The sequence below is a fragment of the Limulus polyphemus genome, unplaced genomic scaffold (assembly GCF_000517525.1).
Source record: "Limulus polyphemus unplaced genomic scaffold, Limulus_polyphemus-2.1.2 Scaffold2969, whole genome shotgun sequence".
NCBI lineage: Eukaryota > Metazoa > Arthropoda > Merostomata > Xiphosura > Limulidae > Limulus > Limulus polyphemus.
This window is the reverse complement of record NW_013668579.1, coordinates 60,437-74,875: the sequence shown is the minus strand read 5'-3', so window position 1 is coordinate 74,875 and position 14,439 is coordinate 60,437. Positions and strand designations below refer to the sequence as shown.

The window sequence follows — 14,439 nt, the reverse complement described above, 5'->3', positions numbered from 1 at the left end:
CTAGAACATAAGAAGAAAACATGGTTAATTAAGTAAAGAGTTCTTGGAATGTTAATAATCCTTGTTAACTGCTAACATATGACCTTACTTCCTTGGGTGATCCACTGTCCGGTTTGAAATTGGTGCTCGCTACACAAGTCTGGTGACAACTGATGGCTTGGCATGGTTCCGAACTGTAACTCCAGAATGTTGTGGCTACGTCTTCGAAGCCAGACACAATTATAGGAGACCTCACCACTAGCATAGGAAAGTGGAAGTACAAACTTTTAAAATACATCGATAAAATCCACCGAACAGCTTTGTATTACAAATTAATAATACAAAATGCATCAACAATCATTTTCAGATATTCGAATACATATTTATTCAACAATCATTTTCAGATATTCGAATACATACTTATTCAACAATCATTTTCAGATATTCGAATACATACTGATTAAACAGTTATTGTCAAAGGTTCACAATGGAAAATCAGACAGCGAAACAAGGGTTATGTGTGCTGAGCGACAAACTTGGCACCGTTATACTTTGGTATATCAGTATCACTCAGTTTTTGTTTTAAACTGTTCTTTTTCAACCTATTTCACAGTCACAGCTATTGAGTTGGCCAGTATATACGGATGTGAATACTTCAATTTAATTTTCTCGTTACTTGAGAGGAATGTATATACATAAACATTACGCGATAAACTTACCACTGTGTGACTGTGTATACAATGAACCGGTCATGAGGCGTGTCCTTTCCTCTTTCAATACAGTTTGCAGTAATTGTCTGAAATTTAACGGCGTCTCTGAAGACGAATCTCTTACCATCCACATTAAGGTTCTCCCACTGTCCCTGACTCCACTCTGGAAACTTACAGTAGGATCGCTCAACGCGGTCTGGTAGGTTCTGTTCGGCAACTGAAATCGTGAGAAATGTTAATTAACACAAAATTACATGTTCCAGACAAAATTTTGTCTGTTCTGCTGTAGATAAAGACAAAAACAAGTCAAATGAAAACAAGAATTAATGCTAAAGAGCATATTGAACTTTGTTATTACAAGACACATAGGAAGAAATAGTGTTTCTACGTAGAGCACGAGTCTCATATTTCTGATAACCTTGCCATTGTTGTGACGTATTCTATCGTTCGGCGGGTTCTTTTGGATTATTTGATAAAAAATATGCCATGTTTAGTCTCCGTAACGTTAACGAATTAATTTATTTCTTCAATAATGCTTTCTACTACAGGCTACGTTCATTTTGATACAAATTGTAAGCTTAAGCTCACAAACAACGTTTGAATAGATATTCTGTGGCTAATAGTATGCCCAGCTCACAAATAAACTTGTAGAATTTCTTCGCTGGTCGATCGAGTAACCGAATAGACGCAACTACTCTCACTACAGCACTTGCTCCATAATACAGCATCTTGTTCGCAACACTTGCTCCCTAACGTCAACGTTTGTTCACAGCACTTGCTCCCTATCGCAACATTTTCTTCACGCTGAGAATTACAGAACTGTGAGATGTGCACATAATTTATGCTTTATCACATAGCTCTATTGTTGTTCTTTCTAAAGTTATAATTGTTTTAAAGTTTAACTTATTCTTAAAAGTGAAGGTGGTTCATTAAGACACTATAAAGCGTCATCCAAGTTCCACTTCATATTAGTTTTGGAAAAGGATCAGACTTACCTGGACTAAGGACTAAGGACTCGTATCCCTCCTTTGAACTACTTAGTTGTGTAATGCAAGTCGAATCCGCTGATAAGGAAACAAAAATCTGACCAGTCTTTGAGTTCTTCTTATACAGCTTCAAAGAAAAAAACGCACATTAAGGATGCGCAAAATCTATGATAAGCTATGGGATAAATATGTAGCGTTCAAAATCTGAGATAAATATGTAGTGTTAAAAAGCCGTGATAAGCTATGTGATAAATATGTAGTGTTCAAAATCTATGATATGATATGTGATAAATATGTAGTGTTCAAAATCTATGATATGATGTGTGATAAATATGTAGTGTTCAAAATCTGAGATAAACTATGTGATAAATATGTAGTATTCAAAATCTGAGATAGGCCATGTGATAAAGATGTAGTGTTCAAAAGCTGTGATAAGCTATGTGATAAATATGTAGTGTTCAAAATCTACGATATGATATGTGATAAATATGTAGTGTTCAAAATCTATGATATGATGTGTGATAAATATGTAATGTTCAAAATCTGAGATAAACTATGTGATAAATATGTAGTATTCAAAATCTGAGGTAGGCCATGTGATAAAGATGTAGTGTTCAAAAGCTGTGATAAGCTTGAAACTGAATGCAAATATATTGAATTTCGAATCGGATCGTTACATTCCTCAAACAGTTAATAAATTGGGCTGAGCGTGGACTAGAATTCATGATATGCATCCCGGTAGCGAAAACAAAAACTACGTTTCGTACTTTGAAGCTGTGAGTGTGTTATAAGTATGACGGTCATATTCCCGAATTCGATTAGAATATGTTAAGGGCTGGCGGTAGATGCTGTTGACTAGTTGCCTTATATCTAGTCTGCGCTTTAAAAGCTAGGGATAGCTAATGTAGATAACTTTGAATAGTTTGTGTAAATATCCAAAAAACAAACAGTTAATGAGTCATGGATAGAGGGCGTTCTCAGATGATACGACGTAACATACTTGCATGTTTAACATAGAGTGACCTTTGAATAACTAGAACGTTTATATTTTTATTTTAACATTTTATATATTCAATATTATTATTGAACAAACGTATAACGACATCGTGTTTATTATATATATATAATGTAACTACCTGACAGTTAATATGACAGAATGTTTGCAAAGTCTTAACAGATAAAACTAATAGTCGGGTGTTGATCACATGTATTTAAAAGACTTATTATAATGATAATTGGCAATCGTATAGAAATCCACCTACAATGTTTCTGTCATGTGTTCTCTGATTTTACGTAGGCGATTCAGTAGTGTAATATTTGTGTTGTGTGTTTAATTATGCGAGTAAAAGGTCAACAGAAGTATTGAAAATGAAGGAGTTTGTATATAGTGTTTACTAACATGATAACATTCTCGTCAAACTGAAAGGTGAACTGAAGTTCTAAACAGATATTATCTTCACTGCAAGATGATCATTTTTGTAAACTGACCAGTGTTCTACTTTATAGTAATTAATATTATCTTCACTGTAAGATGATCAGTTTTGTAAACTGACCAGTGTTCTACTTTATAGTAATTAATATTATCTTCACTGTAAGATGATCAGTTTTGTAAACTGACAAATATTCTACTTTATAGTAATTAATACTATCTTCACTGTAAGATGATCAGTTTTGTAAACTGACCAGTGTTCTACTTTATAACAACTTGTGTGGCCCTTCTCTGTAATCTGAATATTGACAAGATATTGTATTCAATTCAATAAATATATAATCAGTGAATAAGTTGTGCAATTCAATAAAAATTTAATCAGTTAGTAAGTTATGCAATTCAGTAAGAATATAATCAGTTAATAAGTTATGATAAGAAACTTTGGGAAGTAACAGGATGAATACTGCATATTGACCCTATTTTTAACTGAATAATCAGAATACCATGAAACACCTTTATTTACACTCTTTTTGCACCGTTTCGGTAACTAACACGTTACTAATGGTTAATTTAAGATTGAAGTTAATTTTTGGTTACTTATTTTAGATTATAAGGACGTATTGCTAACAACCGACTACAGACTGGCGGATATTGCAATAATCGACTATAGACTGGCGAGTGTTGCTAATAACCGACTACAGACTGTCGAGTGTTGAAAACAACCGACTACAGACTGGTGAGTATTGTTAACAACCGATTACAGACTGGTGAGTATTGCTAACAACCAACTACAGACTGGTAAGTATTGTTAACAACCGATTACAGACTGGTGAGTATTGCTATCAACCAACTACAGAATGGCGAGTATTGCTAACAACCGACTACAGACTGACGAGTATTGCTAACAACCAACTACAGAATGGCGAGTATTGCTAACAATCGACTACAGACTGGCGAGTATTGTTAACAACCGACTACAGACTGGCGAGTATTGTTAACAATCGATTACAGACTGGTGATTGCTGCTAACAACCGACTATAGACTGGTGATTATTGTTAATAACCGACTGTAGACCTGCGAGTAATGCTAACAACTGATTATAGACAGGGAAGTATTGATAAGAACAGACTACAGACTGGCGAGTATTGCTAACAACCGACTAAAGACTCGCGAGTTTAGAAGTTGAAGAATCAACTGGAAAAAATCGACGAACAAGATATTACTAAACAGATCTAACATTCCATAATTGACAAAGAGCTGAGTCTTACCCCACAACGGTATTTTGGTCTAGCTTCTGGCTCTGCTCGAAGGTCCATCAGAGCAAGATAGCGATCCTCATTTGGACTCTCCCAGTCTCCTAAGCACTGAAACCGGACCTCTGCAGAGAAGATTAAAAACCTCAGTGTAAAAATGATATGAACGAAAGATAAACTAAAATATAGAATCTGTATATTTCCTTCTTCTACGTTTAAATAAAATTTGCTAAAATAAACAAAGAAATGCTACGTTAAGAACAAAATGTAGAAATTATTATCAGTATTATTATTATGTTTTTTCATCATTCCTTGACTCAAAATATACAATGTTCAGACGCCATACACCTGTACTATAGGTTTTCTTTGTACAGTTTCATTTAGCTTTTATTTTGTACTTACCCATGTCTGGAAAGTTACATCCCCGAAATCGAACTCCTAGACCGTTGCCATGGGGACAGTTGCTAAGCTCTGGAAAAGGCTGCTTACACTGGAACTCTTTATTGTTGGCCGAATAGGTGAAACGGTATCTACCGTTGATAGGGCAAAAAAACGTTTTCTATCGTCGACATCATATCTGGATCTTGTTTTCCTAAAGTAATTAAATTGTGTACAAAGAATCAAGTTAATTATCTAAGAAATAAGCTTACTAACTACAGTTCTGGAGAAGAAATATGTTAAATATTGTTTAGGACAGTCAGTTATACTGTATGTTGCTTGAGAAATATACCAATAATGAATTAGAGAAAGCAGACACGCAACCTTTAAGAAAATATCAAAACTAATTCATCTTTAAAAAGCGTCAAACGTGGCGACTTGAATACAGTTTAATTTTTAACTGAACTTTTCCAATTTTTTTTAAAACCGCAAAATCAGGAATTCTTATCCCTACAAAACTACTTAAGATATTTGCACTATACACCAGAACCGGCATTTAAAGAAGCCGCAAACTAATGTTAAAAAATTATTAAATTGTTTGATGACACAGCTAATTGATCGATCTGTTATTGAAACAAGAGGGAATACTCAATAGCCGCGGCACATGAAATTCATTTAGGCAGGATTAGATTAAATTAATCTATGAGATCTTTTTTTTTCCTCTTTATTAGCTACATTTTTGTGCAACAGTAATACCAAGCGTGGGACGAGCGTATACCCAATTCGATTTTATTACTCATCAGGATCTTTACCAACCTACCCTTAAATTGAAATTCTCTTAGGGAAGATTAGAATAAATTAATTTATGAGACCTTGGGCGTGGTTAAATACATCAATCAAAAAAGTGTGACCTCCTGAGTCCAAAACTGTAATTATATCTCTAATTGGTCAAGAGATGACGGAGTTATGAGCTCAAAGTTTGTACTTGAAAAAACAACAACTCAGAGCCATTCTATGAGCCACTATGCCGCGGCTAAAATCTAACAAACTTGAAGTAGATATAATATCAAACGCCTTACACTAAAGCTTTGGTTAGATCGTGACGTCAAATCAGTCTCATGCATGATATTTTTTTTGTAGCTCAGCTAAAGTAATTGCATATTTAAAACCACTCGACTAAGGCACAGATACTAAAACAAGAAAATACTAAATATCTCAACAAATTTTGAATATTTGGTGTTCCTCATATTTTATTCAAAACTTACAAAAAACGAAAATAGATATTTAATATTAGCAGAAAATGAGAGATTGTTTATTTGTTTCATAATTTTCGCACAAAGCTACACAAGAGCTAACTAAATACAGCTATCTCTCATTTAAACTGATAGACTAAAGAGAGAATAGCTAGTCAACAGTAGGCACTATCAACTATTGGGCTACTTTTTGTTCCTGATAGAATAACGTGAGGTGAACCTCTTACAGCTTATCCACGATCGTTTTTTGGATTCACAATCCGAGCACGCTAACCAGTTGGCCACGCCGAGTTCTAAACTGAGAGATGGCAGCACAAGTTCTTTAGCTAAAGTACAAGTTGAAATTATTTTGTATTACCTACTTTATCCATTTTTAAATGTGCTATAATTTCAAAACAAGATCGGTAAAAATATTTCAAATGGAAAAATGTTCGACATGTTAAATCATTAGAGTTGTGAGTTTTTCAGTGAATCTTTTTCAATTTTATAACTTTTATAACAGAAGAAAAGGTTTACGAGGTTTGTTTATTTGTTTGGTTGTATGAAGCTAAGCACAAACTTACACAAAGGTTTGTGCTCTGCCTACCACGGGTATCGAAACCCGATTTCTAGCGTTGTAAGTCTGCACACATGCCACTGTGCCACTAGGGGGCTTTTACGAGGAAAACAGTCAATCTGATTCCTTTTAAGCTAGTTTTTTCCCCAAAAAAATTGTGCAACTAAGTTGAAAAAGTTAACGAAATAAAGGAATAAAATCGGTAATATGTATTTATTATTTTTACTAGAGAAACGAAATATTTTGTGGATAATCACGTGTAAATATTTTTAAACATAAATAATAAAGTGGCATTTATCAGTTATTTCCTACGGTTACTAGTTTTAAATTTCTTTAAATGAATAAACATAGTATAAAATACTTATGCTTATTTTAGAGTTCTCTGTAGTGTGATTTAAGTATCCCTTTCACAGCTCTATTTTCCCCTCTAGAGCACTTTTAAAATAGCTGGACTTTTGTACCACTATGAAGAAAAGGTATTCCCCTCATAACCATCAATTTTTGTTTATTATTGTATATCTGAAAATAAATCTGGCACTGGGAGAGTTGTTTATAAAAGTGTCAGGGGGTGGGTGGGGGACTGTTTATTGCCATGTTTATAGATGAACAACACTCTCAGAACCACGGTTATAAATAAACAGTGCCACTTTTCTTGGAGAGTTGTTTTTTTCTATAACCCTGTGGTTTTGAGAGTGTTATTTATCTATAAACGTGACACTAAGAGTGTTGTTTTTCTATAACTGTGATCCTGATAGATAGTTAAGAGTTTTATCATTTTATAATAAGACTTCTTGAACCTACGTGTTTTTCTGACATTATGAAGGTGTCTTTAAACAAGTACGAGTCCTGATGAAATTTGAGAATGATGTAAACATTACATTTACGGTTAAACACATTGTCTTAAATACGTAACTAACAATACTTGAGAGAACGAAAGTAAAGACGTACACACTAAAATACGCAACTCTTTTAATAAGATCGTTACTCGATATGCTTGAATAATATGCCCCCCACCCCATCTTCATCGCTAAAGCAAACAACTTGAACAGGATAAAGGGGTTAACTGACTTACAGCTGTTGAGGTAAGTCACTAGATGTCGTTGGTCATTGGAGGTGAAAAATTTTTAAGATTCTGACTATTCCAAATCTCAAAGCATTTATTTTATGCTGTTGTAGTAACATTAAGGAAAATCCAAAAATAAAATCTTGGGATCTAATTGACGGAATTACCTAAACGTTTCCTTTGGGAAATTTAAACTAATTACTTTGTATTTCATTTATAAACAACGTCTAGCACTACTTCACCAACCCTGGGCCCGAGTGTATCCTAGTGGTTAGTGTACCAAACTGTGAATCCGAGAGTTCAGGGTTCGCGCCCTATGAATTGCCATGAAATCGCATTCCACACTTTGGGAGCATGGGTGCGTTAAAAGCTTGACAGTCAAATCCTACTATTCGATTATACTAGGCCAAGGGTTGGTGGAGGGTGCTGTTGAATAACTGCCTATCAGTTCAAAATTAGGGACAGTTATGTGCAGATAGCCCTTCTGTAGCTTTGTGCGAAATTTTTGAAACAAACTAGGCCTTTTCAGGTGAAATACTTCGAAGCTAGTTTTCAATCATCTCCGACCGATGAATATGGACATATTTCACGAGGACATTCTGGTTAAAACAGACAAAAAAAAAAAAGACGTCTCGACGAGTATTATCCTTGACCTGTGGGCGATCGTACTGAATTCTATAGTTAATTCACACAAGTGTAACAAAGACACCGATGAGTCATTCACGTGTCACGTGCCTAGTGTTGGCACCCAATCATAAATACCAGTAAACTATGAAATGTCTCATATGTGATACTAATACTTAGGCAGATCGTGATGTCCGTTGATTCTGTCTTATTTTACGCATTTCGACTTTCATCTTTTTTATACAAATATCGGGGAAATTACCATAATGACGACCTAACGAGTAAACAAGAAAAAAAAAATCTGGCACACTTCTAATTCAAAATGCACTAAAAATATGACGTCTTATTGTAAAATCTCAATGATAAATATAAATTTCATAGAACATTGTCCTTAGAGAAATGGACATTTCTGTTCATCAGCTTTTTTTTTTTAAAGAGAGTAATCTTAGTAACCTGACTCGTCGCAAACAGTTATCTTTGTGTTGTTGGTATCACTGTAATATGAAACACGTTTACAAACTTTACAGCTTCCCGAAATTGAATTGAGTTTTTACTTCAAAGTAAAAAGATATCGTAAGTTGGTCACTAAACTCCTTATTATTTGGATTCTAATTTGTGCTTGTTTTTCATTGATTTCTATCATATCTTCGTCCATACTGTATAAAAACAGCCTGAAATTGTCACTATCATGGTAAAAAAATTCTGGGGGGGGGGGTATTTCCCCTAACCTCTCTTGTTTCCATTAACGAAAAACAGGTACACTTCTGGCAAGCTTGATTCGTTTCCATCTTTAACCTCCCTCCCAATCCCACACTCATTTTCTTCCAAAGCTTATGATATTCATTTGAAATGGGGAAAGAAAAACTAACCTGCGAAACTAAACCTAACAAACTAATTTCCTTATCCTTTCGTATAGTTACTTCCTTAAAAACGTAACTTACACTTTTAACTGCGCAGTCTATAGTTAAATTTTCAACAGAAGTGATAAATATATATGAAACCAAGTATTAGAGCTAAAAATAAATAGATACGTGATTATGTTGATTCTCATAATACAATTTACGTGCTGTTAAGAGTACCTGAGTTAACCTGTTATTACACATTTGTACCCTCCAGTGCATATAAATCCGACAATGATTTAGACAGTAACGTCAGAATGACGTCAGGTGAATAACGTGTTGCTAATATGAAACCAATTAATTTCTAAGAAATATTATACAGGCCATTTCTTGTCTATAGGCTTCCCCCTTATAGATTGTATCAGATTGAGGTTTAGTTTTTATATGTTATACCATATTTGTTTAACACTAACAAGTATGTCACAAAACAAGAAAAGCGACATCTATCCCTTGAGAGATACAGAGGGTTAAGTACATTTTTACATTCAATTTTTTACATATATTTAACCAAAAACATAAAAAAGAACTGATTAATGCTATAACACCATTGACTTTTAAAACATGTTTTTATCTAAACTATATATGCATTAAATTTCTTGCCGATCCATGACTTCGTTGTTTACAGGGTGCCATCCCTAATAACGCGAGTGACATAAAATAATTAAACGAAAATTACCATCAATATTACTTATTAACATAAAACCACTAAATACTGATGATGTTCTTTACGGACTTGACATGGAAAATTATTTAAATTTTTTGTATCTTTCGTTCTTTCTACTAAGTACTGCAACAAGCAAAAACATCATAAGATCACTCACTACACACAATATATATATATTTGATGCTTTTAGTCCCCACTGGTAATGAATGGTATAAAAATAAATGTTGCGAAGCTCTTTTTCTAAAATATACTTTTCTTAACACGAAACGAATAGCCCCCCTCCCCAGAGGCACAGCGGTACGTCTGCGGACTTAGAACGCTAGAAACCGGGTTTCGATACCCGTGGTGGGCAGAGCACAGATAGCTTTATTGCGAGCTCGTGACGATCATTTTTTGAAGGAATGAAACTTTTTCAGGTTTATATAGTTTCTCTGACATATAAATGTCGTCACCTCAACACTCTAGGCTTGAATATCAATTAACTTTCACGGAATGTTAAGCACAAAACAATCTCTACTTCTGACGTGGGATTAAAACGTTTAATTCTTTTTGGGAGTTGGTAGCAGTATCTTTACACTGAACAGGAAATCCAAGCAAACTGTATATTATGCTATAAGCGATAGATAATCCTTGCGTGAATGCCATATTTAACTTGAATTAGTCTACGCTGCACATCTGAGGATACAGAACTGATTTCTTAGATCTGTCTAGACATAGCTTAGGTGTGAATATGCTTACTGTACAAAATGATTTCTTTGAACCGCCGCTCAAACACTGCTTTGTCGTCTGGACACGTGGCACGAGCTGCTTCTTCATTGGTGTAGCATCGTCCAAGACCTGTTTACGTTAGTTGGAAAGTAACAAAACGAGTGTCATACTTCTAAGACAATTCGATGACAATATATATATATATATATAAACAACATGTACAAAATATGTTGAATTGACATTCACATTCATGTTTGCTTCATTTATTTAGTTATACATCATAGTCAACTTAATAGTTCAAACATTGAACAGTGACCCTAGCTCGAAAGAAAACAAAAAACACGTAGGTTAGTACATCCAGTTAAAAAAATCCAGATAACATTCTAGCACCTTCGAGAGATGGGCCAGATTTCATCAGGAGTTAAGGCAGGTCCACCCGTCGAAAGCACCACGCCAGGGTTTACAGGTTTTTTTTTGTATTTATTTTTTATGCGAATATTCTAACTCCAATTAGCCGGCGATAACATTCACTTCCTTAATAGGTACGTACTGGGTAAGTCCATGTTTCAGTGGTGTATATATGTGTGTGCGCAATATAACTTTCGAATGCTTTGAAATTTGAGACATTTATGATTAAAACTAACCAGCTCAACACAAGTAAAGTTTATTATTTAAAATCACTGATCAAGGCTAAAACATATGGATCTATTATATCATTACTTGGTGGCCTTCCAAACGTTACTAGTAACTGAACGTTAATAACAAATTGTTAAAAACTAAAAAAAGCGGTAGAGATGGCGATTATCATTTTAATTTATTACATTCACAAAGAAAAAGTTCACATTCGTCAAAAGCTGGTATTCATAGTTTTGGACTGGGGAAAAAATGAAGGAGACTTTAAGTAGCGATGTGTTTTGTGTACTTCCATTGTGCAGCAAAGTTTTAAAACATGCTAAGAGTCATATTTCACTTTACAAGAACAAACACAGGACAGTTATAAGTATTCTGTGAGTCTTATATAAGTGGTAGCTTTTGTTGTATGTACAACACAAGCTTAAACTTGATATTATGTGTGCAGTTTACGAAATTATATCTTATATTCACAAAACTATAAAGTCATAAGTGACTGTTTTTTAGAATGAACAGATGTAAACCTCGTTTTTTTTGATTGGATGGAATTTCAGGATTTATACTGGCGAGTGACTTTTCTTAGAATAAGTCTGATATTATTTGATTAGATGAAGTTTCGTGACTTACAATGGAGAATGACTTTTAGAATAAGCCTGATATTATTTGATTAGATGAAGTTTCGTGACTTACAATGGAGAATGACTTTTAGAATAAGCCTGATATTATTTGATTATATGAAGTTTCGTGACTTACAATGGAGAATGACTTTTCCTTTATATGAACAGATTTAAACCTGATCTTATTTTATGGATTAAATTTCGTGATTTACAGTGGTGAGTGACTTTTTCTTGGAACGAACAGATTTAAGCCTAATGTTATTTGAATGAATGGAGTTTTCTGACTTACAGTGGAGAGTGACTTCTTCTTGAAACGAACGGCTTGAAGCCAGATCTTATTTCATTGAATAATTCATGACTTACCTTCTGTGTGGATCTGGATGACATTCGGCGTTTTCAGAGTTAAATGAAAACATCTTAAGCAGTCTTCAGCACCAGTACTATAAAAACATAAAAAATACAATAAAAACCCACAAAAAACAGTACTATAAAAACACATAAAACAGTATTATAAAAACTCACAAAAACAGTTCTATAAAAAACAGTACAATAAAAACACAGAAAAACAGCATTATAAAAACACAAAAAGCAGTACTATAAAACAGTATTATAAAACACAAAAAAACGGTACTATATATACACATAAAACAGTACTATAAAGACATGTAAAAACAGTACTATAAAAACACGTAAAACGGTACTATAAAAAGACACAAAAACAGTAGTATAAAAACACGTAAAAACGGTACTATAAAAACCCATACAGGCATTATAAAAACCACATACCAGTACTTTAAAAACACACATTAGCACTATAACAACACGTATTTTCGAGTGCATTAAAATACCTGGTCTGTAACAATTTACTGAATTGAACCAAATCAAGGCTGTATATAACTGGAGTTTTAAATATAAAACAGTAACAATTTACAATTGAACCAAATCAAGGCTGTACATAACTGGAGTTTTAAATACAAAACAATAACAATTTACAAATGAACCAAATCATGGCTATATATAACTGGAGTTTTAAATATAAAACAAGAACTATTTACAATTGAACCAAATCAAGGCTGTATATAATTGGAGTTTTAAATATAAAACAAGAACTATTTACAATTGAACCAAATAAAGGCTGTATATAATTGGAGTTTTAAATATAAAACAAGAACTATTTACAATTGAACCAAATCAAGGCTGTATATAATTGGAGTTTTAAATATAAAACAATAACAATTTACAATTGAACCAAATCAAGGCTGTATATAACTGGAGTTTTCAAATATAAAACAATAACTATTTCGAATTAGTATGTCCATTCTTTATTTAAGATTCCAAAATGTGGTTGTACTTTGTTATTGATGGATAAATATTAATATAATATTGGAGTAAATCACTTGTATTTTCCAATATAATGTTTGCTACGCTTGAGAATACTTTGAAAGTTAATATCAGAAGATCAAAACTGTTGAAACACGCGTCTTGTTTAAATTGATTACAGAAAAATTACCAATTTTAACTAAATATTTTTCAGTGCGTATTTCATGCAAGTTTAAAATACGTCACTAGGCATGTTATCGTCACACATCGCATTTTAAGTTTATAAATGAGTTTCATTAGTTACCTGTCTTTTACAATGACGTTGTTTCCTCTTTTCCTATGGCAGCGCCCCCACGGAGGAATTGCGTCAACTTCGATAGTTAATTCGGAATATGTAACAATACTTCCACCATAAGCTGCTGAAGCTTGAGTTTGTATCAGATAAGTTCCTTGAACTTCAACAGGAAAGTAGCATAAGGGTGATACTGTAAGAAAAGGAATTATGATTATAAATAGCATTAATAAGTATGATTATAAATAAAAATCTCTAATATAGAAAACGATAATCTTACGAAATTAACTTCCAGATACGCATATCATTCGGCAAAAACGCAATGTTTATAAGTAGTCGCTCTGCTGGTTATATAACTGTATTTAAACTTTACGTTACTTAAACACATAAGAAAAAACACACCAAAACTCTACTTTTCATCCTTTATCTTTTTCTCAAGAACACCTTAATTTATTTTCCATTTCTTCAGTTTTCGGAAACTTATTATAATTCAACTTGCTTCTGCTTTATTTAAACACTAAAACAAACTCTATTTTTTTTCTAACTCTTAATTTTTCTTTCTCTAAACCATTTAATAATACTGAGAAATAAACTGGCGCGTGCATAAACAAATAAAAAAGAAATTTGTTAATCTTAAATTTTAATTTGTCATGTTTTATTACAATATTAGATGACTATGATTATAATATACAAGGATAGTTCAACAGCTTAAATTTACTTAATTGAAACAAGAAAAGGTAATTCCTGTAAATACCGTCAGAGGGCGTCTGCAATTTTAAGACGTTTCAAAGTTTCGGTTATAAGATAGCAAGAAATGGCTCTGACATTTAACATTATACAAAGCTTATAACACAAAAATATCTAAATATAGTGTAAGGTATTTCTAATTATAAGAGAAATTGATTTTTTATTAAAATGTTTTACTAAAACAATTGTTTTTCTTTTTTTGGAAATAAGCTGAATTCCACCTCATAGTTATAGAGCTAACAGAATTATCGTTACAAACTGAATTACCATATAATGTAAAGTGATGGCACACGACGAGACACACATTCGGCATGTAATGCTGTTTGAATA

The 14,439-nt window shown here is 33.2% G+C and overlaps 1 pseudogene; it reads right to left on the bottom strand.

Moving 5' to 3' along the window:
• The window catches only part of LOC106468335, a 58,936-nt pseudogene that overhangs the window by 21,981 nt on the left and 22,516 nt on the right, over positions 1–14,439 (bottom strand).